Source organism: Tupaia chinensis, unplaced genomic scaffold, assembly GCF_000334495.1.
Source record: "Tupaia chinensis unplaced genomic scaffold, TupChi_1.0 Scaffold144635_1, whole genome shotgun sequence".
NCBI classification, from domain to species: Eukaryota; Metazoa; Chordata; class Mammalia; order Scandentia; family Tupaiidae; genus Tupaia; species Tupaia belangeri.
In genome coordinates, this window is record NW_006204496.1 from 2,511 (window position 1) to 9,515 (window position 7,005).

The 7,005-nt window shown below is 38.5% G+C and overlaps 1 pseudogene; it reads left to right on the top strand.

Moving 5' to 3' along the window:
- Positions 1–6,087: 6,087 nt before the first annotated feature.
- On the top strand, positions 6,088–6,802 carry LOC102488401 (charged multivesicular body protein 1b-2-like; annotated as a pseudogene).
- Positions 6,803–7,005: the final 203 nt, after the last annotated feature.

Sequence of the window (7,005 nt, forward strand, 5' to 3'; positions counted from 1 at the left end):
TGCTGTGAGTACGACACCCTGCCATAACCACCACACCACCTGCTGGCCCAGCTGATATTTCAGTTAATAAATAATTGACAGTTAATAAACAATTTTCAAAATTTCCAAAAAACTAAATTTTAAAGATAGTTTTCAAAATATTTGTTATAACTTTGTGGATCTATAACAACAGAGACAGTATGGTTTAAATATTTTTTTTTTTTGAGAGGTTTTTGCTATAGGGCGCGTGCGCTCGCCAGACAGACAGAGAGAGCAGAGAGACAGAAAGCGAGAAATCACCCCCCAGGGGGAATGGTTGCGCCACAATCCCTTCTCCTCCATTCTCCTCTCGGGTTCTTGGTCACGCACGCACACGCACCCGGCGTGAGTTTTAAGCCCCTGCTCTTTTGCAATCTCTAGTGATTACAATGCTGGGCTAGAAAAGTCCAGGTTATTTTATGGTGCAAATTCTTTCATATGACTTCTTTAATCCTATCTGCCAGGCAGAACTGTTTATGGTACTAAACAATCTTTCCAAGAGCTTCTGTTGGCTTTCTTGAGATCTACCTTAGTTTCATAGTTTTCTGGTCAGATCTTCAGAAAGGACATTCCAGTCAAAGCCCTGGCAATAAGAAGTATTTCCAATTTCTGATTCAAGGCAACAGGTATTATTGAACTTATGCAAATAACCCTTCTGCTACAAAATAAGAATACTCCCACATATTTTCCAATTACAGAGGGGTCGGGAAGGGAGAAAAGTTTATGTTTCAATTTTAAACAAATGAACAAATAAAAAATATTTTAACAAACTGCTGACCTATCAACAGCTCTAAAGAAAGCAAAAATCCTTAAATCTGAGAAACAAAGCATAGAAAAAAAATATAGTAATGTTTTGGTCAAAAGTCATAACATTCTATTTCAGCAGTTTCAGTCTCATGTAATTAATCTCTCTTTTGTCAAATCTGTAGTGTTACTGTGGTCCAATCTTTGCGTTTAAATCCTGGAAGTTAACAGTTAATGTTATTGATATTTTGGGACTTGTCCCTAGTAATAAGTTGATAATATTCTTGGTTTCTTTCTGTTCTCTATTTCTGTCTGTGTGTCTTTAGTTTTCCTGGCAAAGCACTCCCTTCAAAACTTCTTGAAGAGCTGGCCTGGTGTAGGTAAATGTTTTTTAGGTTTTGTTTATCTGAAAATGTTTTTATCTTTTCTTCCCATATTAAGGATAATCTTGCTGGGTATAGTATTCTTGGTTGAAATGGTGTTTCATTAAACACTTTGAATATATTTTCCCGTTCTTTCCTTGCTTGCATTGTTTCCAATGAGAGGTCTGATGTTAGCCTGATAGGATAACCTTTGTAAGTGACCTGATGTTTCTCTCTTGCCAATTTTAGTATTTTGTCTTTGTCTGTGGATTTGGCCAATCTGGCTATGATGGGCCTTGGAGAAAATCTTCTTGGCTTGATTCTACATGGGGTCCTTTTTACTTTTTGGGTCTGGATATTTGAATGCCTCGCTAGGTTTGGAAAGTTTCCTTCCAGGATTTCATGGAATAAATCATCAATGTTCTTATTCTTCACTTACTGGGATACCAATTATCTGGATGTTTGGATGCTTAATGGTATCTAGTATTTCTTGTATATTATGCTCATTTTGGAAGGTTATTTTCTCATTCTTTTTGATGATTTTTTTTCTAGGTCAGAGATGTTGTCTTCAACATTCGAGATTGAATCTTCTGAATGGTCTAATCTACTTTAAATACTTTTGAGTGAAGTTTTGATTTCCTGTATTACAGTCTTTATTTCTAACAGCTCCATTTGATTCATTTTTATGGTGTGTATTTCTTCTTTCAAATCCTGTAAGAACTTCCTCACCTCCTGGAACTTGTTGTCTCTTTTATCTTACACCTTCTAGAGTTCATTGCCTTTCATCTGTTGCATCTTGTTTAGTTTGGTCACTATGAATATTCTGAATTCTTTACTGAAAATTTCCACAAGTTCCATTGTACTCTCTGTGGATAATGAAGAGTTGGTCTTTTCCCCTGGGGGAGAGATATTTTCTTGGTTTCTCATATTTCTTGTGCCTCTGCAGTGGTTCCTGGTCATCTGATGGTTTATACATATTTTCCTAATTTCTTGGAGTTAATTCTGAGCGTTCAGAGGAGATGATCTGTAATCTCTCTACAGTTCCATTTCCCTGACGCTCACCAAGCCACCTGCACTTTTGACTTTGGAACTGGTATTACAAAAAAAGCCTCACAGTTTCTAGGGAATAGGTGCACCTGAGCTGAGTTACAGGGTTTCAACTGATAGTTCAGAGGCATGTGAGAGGAGATGAGCTGTGCTCTCTCTGCAGCTCTATACTTCTTCCTGCTGCTCATTCTGCAGTCTTTCTTCTATAAATTTTAGTCATTTGGTGGTGCATTCACTTTTGGCTAATTGCTTAGAGAAGGTTTCTGCAACTGAAAAATCATGTGTTTCCCTATACTGTAAGGTACTTATGTGACAATTTCTCTCTTCTACTGTGTTTTGCAACGTGGTATCAACAAGATTTTGAGTTCGGATTTATAAAAAGGAGCTTCTTCCTTTGAGAAGCAGGTTCAGTAAGGGTTGAGGATTTCTATGACCTTAAAACTATTCAGATGCTTGGCTACTGTGCACCAAGGCCTGTTTAGACACTCGGTGTGTGGAGGGTTTCTGAGCTTTTCTGGGGTCTGGAAGATGGGGTTTAGAGCAGAAATTCAGTTTGGTCCCTAAAAATGAAAGGACACACCTTAGATTTAAATGGTTTCTGATGAACTTTTTGAGGTCCGGAAGATGGGGTTTAGAGCCGAAATTCAGTCACCTTGGCCCCTGAACACAGGAGGACACACCTTGGATTTAAATGGCTTCTCTCTGAGCTTTTGTGGGGTCTGAAAGATTCCAGCATGAGTTTTAAGCCACTGGTTCTGGAACTCAAACTGAGGTCAACTACGTGGGAATACTGCGATGTAGCCATTACTCCTTCTATACTATACTTGCAGATCCAGTACAGCCTGGTATTGGCACAAAAACAGGTACACAGATCAATGTAACAGAAAAAAGAACCTATAAATAAACCCTAAAACATATAGCCACCTGATTTTTGACAAAGGGCAGAAGTTAATCCAGAAGCGAAAAGAAAATCTCTTCAGCAAATGGTGCTGGAAAAACAGGATATCCACCTGCAGAAAGATGAAACCAGATCCCCATCTCTCACCATTGGCAACAATCAACTCAAAATGTATCAAAGATCTAAACATAAAACATCTAATGAAAAAGTACTGGTGAAAAACACAGGAGAAACTCTTGGAGACATTGGAGTTGGCAAAGATTTTTAAGATAAGGCCCCAAAGCACAGACAACAACCTCAAGAATAGATAAATGAGTTCACATCAGGTTAAAAAGCTTCTGCACAGCAAAATAAATAATAATTATGGTCAAGAGACAACCCTCAGAATGGGAGAACATATTTGCAAACTATACCTCAGATAAAAAAGTAATAACCAAAATATGCAGAGAACTTAAGCAGCTTATCTGCACAAAAATAATCAATACAATTTAAAGATGGGAAGATGAAATGAACAGACAACTCTCTAAAGAAGACATAAGAACAACCAAAAACCATATGAAAAAATGCTCAACTTCTCTTATCATAAGGGAGATGCAAATCAAAACCACAGTGAGATACCATCTAGCCCTAGTCAGAATGGCTAAGATTAAAAAAGAAGAAGGAGAAGGAGAAGGAGAAGGAGAAGAATGATAACTTCTGGAGAAGCTTTTGGTTTTTTTTTTTTTTTCCTTTTTTTTTTTTTTGGAGAGATTTTCACTGTAGGGCGCGTGCGCTCGCCAGACAGAGAGAGACATAGAGACAGAAAGCGAGAAATCACCCCCCAGGGGGGATGGTCACGCCGCAATCCCTTCTCCTCCATTCTCCTCTCGGGATCTTGGGCACACACGCACACATGCCCGGCGTGAGTTTTAAGCCACCGGGTCCGGGACACGAACCGCGGTTGACTACGTGGGAGTCCAGCGACATAGCCATTACGCTAACTGCTGGTTCCCGAGAAGCTTTTGTGAAAAGGGAATACTCCTGCACTGTTGGTAGGAATATAAATCAGTACAATCACTGTGGATAACAATATGGAGATTTCTAAACAACCTATAAGTAGAACTACCATACAATTCAGTAATTCCACTTCTGGGTAATTACCCAAAGTATAGGAATACAATCAGAAAATTACTTGCACATCCATGTTTATTTTGAAGCATTATTCACAACTGCTAAAACACGTAATCAACCCAAAGTCCCAGAACAGATAAATGGATTTTAAAAGTATAGTGGGAACAGAAGGTGGTATGGTGGTTGAGGTGCTGGACTCCCATATGGCTGACTACAGTTCAAGTCCTGGACCTGGCAACCTGAAAATCACAACAAATAAAATATTAGGTCATTGGGAAAGTCATGACATGCTTTTCTATGTTTTTATGTGCAAAAATGTGTCATGACTTTCCTGACAACCCAATAAATGAAAAAAAATTACTTACAAGAGAAAAAGTGTGGCACATAAACACTATGGAATACTACTCAGCCATTTAAAAAAATGAGACCCTGGCATTTGATCAAATGTGGACAAATATGGAATATTTAATGCTGAGTGAAGCAAGCTAAACAATGAAATGAGAAGCACTGTCCCTGATTAACATATACCTAATGTCTGTACTCTATGACAGAAACTAAAATATTGGAAGTTATAAAGGCAAGGAGAGAAACTTTAGATGGCAGAGACAGTACAGGGGGACGATGTACAAGGGGGCCACTAGTGGGAGGGAGAAAATCAAGGGGTTTAAAAAAAAAAAAAGAAGCAAAATCCTTTAATGAACACAATAGAAAATTATCCAGTGGTGATAATATATAGGGTAATATGTTTGACTGGACTAACACACAATGTATTCATGATGGGAAAATCCATTTTGTATGCTGTAAAGATGTACAGTCATTAAATATAAAAAAAAAATAGTGAGCATGTGGTGTGGTGTTTAAGGCGCTGGACTCCCACTTGGCTGACTACAGTTTAAGTCTTGAACCTGGTGGCTTGAAACTCATGCCAGGCATGTGTGCACACGTGCCCAAAATTCTGAGAGGGGAATGGAGAAAGGGGTGCAGCATGGCAATCCCACGGGGGGTGGGGGGTGATTCGCAATTTTGCTTTCCTTGTCTTTCTCTGTCTCTCTCTCTCTCTGGGGAGCAGACTTGCCTGTGACAATAATCTAAGATCTAAAATAAAATAATATTTAAAACCTGTTTTAAAAAGTTTATTTATTGGGGCCAGCCAGTGGCATGGTGGTTAAGGTGCTAGACTCCCACATGGCCCATCATGGCTTGCTTTATCACTTTCCTTCTCTCTCTGGTTGAATAAAATAAAATAAATAAAACACGTAGTTTTCTTTTTAAAAAATGTTTATTTATTTATTTCATGAGAGAGAGACAAAGAGAGAGACAGAAATACATGTACCCCCAAAAGATTCCTCATGCCATGATCCAACCCTAGTTTCAGTCAATTTGGTCATGGACAAGTGTGCCCATACATCCAACATACCCAGGTAGCACCCTACTTGGGAGACTGGATGCTGCATGGGAGGCACAGTTTTGGTTCCCAGGCCAGCCTGAACAGACTGGATGTGATTAGTCATGTCTGTAATTCTGGTTACTTGGGAGCCTCGGGCAAAAGGATTGTGACATAGTAAGATACTGTCAAAAACACCTACCTCTGTCTTCTCTGCCTTTCTTTCTCATGTAAAGGAAGAAAACACAACAACTCATATAAATTTTTTATGTATAACATTTCTTAAATTTAGGATTTTTTTTTAAAGGATAGATTTAAGATGTGTAATTACTAGGCCAAAAGATATAAACATTGTTAGGACACTTGACACATTGCAAAAATGCCTTCTGAATTATTATTTACATTTCCATTAGCAATGAATGTAGACTTCTTAATAATATTAGAAATTACACTATCAATTTTTTAAAATATGTTAAATTTGTAGGTTAAAATGAAAAATTGGAAAACAGGAAGTAGGATTGCAAATGGAGGAACCAAGTGTGCCAACTATTCAGGACAACCACTGGGCTTTGAGCGCCTTCCCATTCAACCTGTGCTGCTGCCCTGGGCTGTCGCCTTCCAAGAAAAGTCCTAGGACCATCTCAAATATGGAGAAGCACTTATTTCACTTGAAGTGTGCTGCAAAAGAACTTAACAGGAAGGCCAAAAAGAATGTGAAAAAGAAGAAAAGACTGAGAAGGCCGAGATCAAAAAGGCTATTTAGAAAAGCAATACTGAAGTTACAAGAATTCAGGCTGAAATTGCAATCCGCCAGAAAAACCAAGCAATCAATTTCTTGAGAATAAGCACTAGGGTTGATGCTGTGGCAGCTGGGGTTTGAATTGCAGTAACATGGGGAAGGTAACAAAGTCCATGACAGGTATAGGTAAGTCTATGGATGCTACATCGAGGAGAATGAACCCTGAAAAGATTTCTGCCTTGATGGACAAATGTGAACACCAATTTGAAACACCGGATGTTCAAACACAACACATGGAAGACACAATGAGCAGCACTACAACCCTAACACCACCACAAAACCAAGGAGATATGCTCCTTCCCAAAATGGCAGATGAAGCTGGCCTTTATCTCAATCTGGAATGACCACAGGGTCAAACAGGAGCTGTTGGCGCAAGTGTTGCTTCAACAGAAGAAGGTGAACTATCACAGAGACTTGCTTGTCTTCAGGATCAAGTGTAATTCAAAGAACTGGTGCATCTGTTTGCTTCACTTGCTTATGAAATGTTCTTTGTGTATATATCGATAAGTTGCACTCCAATTAACGCTAAAAGCACTATATATGCCAGAATACTTAAACATTATTGGCGTATAATGTTTTCTTTTGTCTCTAATACATTAAGTAATCCCAGGACATTTCTACCTTGACAGATTTTATTTTATTT